This window comes from Oratosquilla oratoria, chromosome 29 (genome assembly GCF_046742065.1).
Source record: "Oratosquilla oratoria isolate Oo_2021 chromosome 29, ASM4674206v1, whole genome shotgun sequence".
Lineage (NCBI taxonomy): Eukaryota > Metazoa > Arthropoda > Malacostraca > Stomatopoda > Squillidae > Oratosquilla > Oratosquilla oratoria.
The window spans coordinates 48874413-48876912 of record NC_134805.1 but is presented as its reverse complement, the minus strand read 5'-3'; positions in this window follow the sequence as shown (position 1 = coordinate 48876912).

Below are 2500 nucleotides of genomic sequence, written 5' to 3'. Positions count from 1 at the left end.
CTTACAGTGCTGTGATTATTTTTAGTCCTGAGAGGAAACTCAAACTCAGCCAACTAAGCAGTCGAGCGTGATACTACTACACTAGCTCACTCGTATATATATATATATATATATATATATATATATATATATGTATATATATATATATATGTACATATATATATGTATATATATTATAATATATATATATATATATATATATGTGTGTGTGTGTGTGTGTGTGTATGTGTGTGTGTGTATGTGTGTGTGTGTGTGTGTGTGTGTGTGTGTGTGTGTGTGTGTGTGTGTGTGTGTGTGTGTGTGTGTGTGTGTGTGTGTGTGTGTGTGTGTGTGTGTGTGTGTGTGTGATTCACCATGGTTTTGGATCACGCGTTGGACTCGAGATCGACAGTTATCAACTTCCCGGATGAGAGCTCAGATCTCGCATGACCGATCTATGGGTAATACTTTAACCTTACACGCACACATACAACCAACTCCCCACCCACGAGAGTTGGAGTAACAACCCGCAGTGCAGCTATACTGAAATTATTTCCACCCTGGGCGGGATTCGAACCCGGACCGCCGTAGTGGAAGGCGAGAACTCTAAACACTGCGCCACGAGGTTGTGTGTGTGTGTGTGTGTGTGTGTGTGTGTGTGTGTGTGTGTGTGTGTGTGTGTGTGTGTGTGTGTGTGTGTGTGTGTGTGTGTGTGTGTGTGTGTGTGTGTGTGTGTGTGTGTGTGTGTGTGTGTGTGTGTGTGTGTGTGTGTGTGTGTGTGTGTGTGTGTGTGTGTGTGTGTGTGTGTGTGTGTGTGTGTGTGTGTGTGTGTGTGTGTGTGTGTGTTCACCTTTGTCTTTCACCTTGGTCTTTGGATCACGTGCTGTACTCGTGATTGACAGCTATTTTCCTCCCAGAAGAGAGCTCAGAGCTCGTATGACCGATCTATGAGTAATGCTGTGACCTTACACGCACACACACCCCTAACTACCCGCCCACGAGAGTTGGAGTAACGACTCGAAGCGTAGTGATACTGAAATTATTTCAGCCCTGGGTAGGATTCGAACCCGGACCGCCGTAGTAACAGTCGGGGACTCTACCAACCACGCCACCGAGTCGTGTATTCACCATGGTCTTTGGATCACGTGTTGGACTCGTGTGTGTGTGTGTGTGTGTGTGTGTGTGTGTGTGTGTGTGTGTGTGTGTGTGTGTGTGTGTGTGTGTGTGTGTGTGTGTGTGTGTGTGTGTGTGTGTGTGTGTGTGTGTGTGTGTGTGTGTGTGTGTGTGTGTGTGTGTGTGTGTGTGTGTGTGTGTATGTGTGTCTGCGCCTGGCTATATTTGTTTCGTACTTTTGAGTATGCATGCTGTTCTGATTTTAGTGTCTAAATATGAAAAAACTGTTCTAATGCATATACTTCAGGACCAACCCCCCCAAGATGTAAAAAAAAACGATCCAATAAACAACTTTTTGGTGAACCAAAAATATTTACTTGCACCCACGTCAACCAGTGATTGAGACTACGATTCTACTCACTTTCTGATCAAGCCCCATTTCCTTTTATCCTTTTATAGCGACTGTGGTATTCCAAAGAAGGCCTCCAGGGGACTCCGTCCCTCAGCATGCGTGTACACAGGCCATGACGCGCGGCCAGCACCCAAGAGTACTCCTGGGGCTCGTACGTAAGGCCTCAGCACGTATGGTGAAAAGTTCAGGTTCTTTACATGAAGTGACTACGAGGTGATAACGAGTGGATCCAAGAAGAGAGTGTCGATTTATATGTTTATGGATATTTCATATACATTTACTTATATTCACATGTAAAGACACAGACACAGACGAGAGCGTATACGCACACATATATGCTAGAGTGAAGGTGTAACTCCAAAAACTAAAAAAAAAAAAAAAAAAATCCATATAAAATTGTCTGGCGTATTACTTAAAGATGTTATGTAATCTATTTTGCTAGTACAGTAATTCGTTTTTAAGGAAAAAAAATAATATATCTCTTTTGGATAACTGCACACTAGCTACGAAAGGATGGAGGAGGAGGAGGAAGAGGAAGAGGAAGAGGAGGAGGAGGAGGAGGAGGAGGAGGAAGAGGAAGAGGAAGAGGAAGAGGAAGAGGAAGAGGAAGAGGAAGAGGAAGAGGAAGAGGAAGAAGAAGAAGAAGGAAGACGAAGGAAGACGAAGAAAGACGAAGAAAGACGAAGAAAGACGAAGAAAGACGAAGAAAGACGAAGAAAGACGAAGAAAGGCGAAGAAAGACGAAGAAAGACGAAGAAAGACGAAGAAAGACGAAGAAAGACGAAGAAAGACGAAGACGAAGACGAAGACGAAGACGAAGACGAAGACGAAGACGAAGACGACACACGTTGTTACCGTTGTTACTAGCAATTTCCGAAAAATTGCATTTCCCCATCATCAGCTCTTCTCAGTCCCCTACTGAACAAAGGCCTTTCTACCATCTTTCCTGACTTGGACGACAGTGTCAATCTCTGCCACTTCACTCAGGCAAACTTC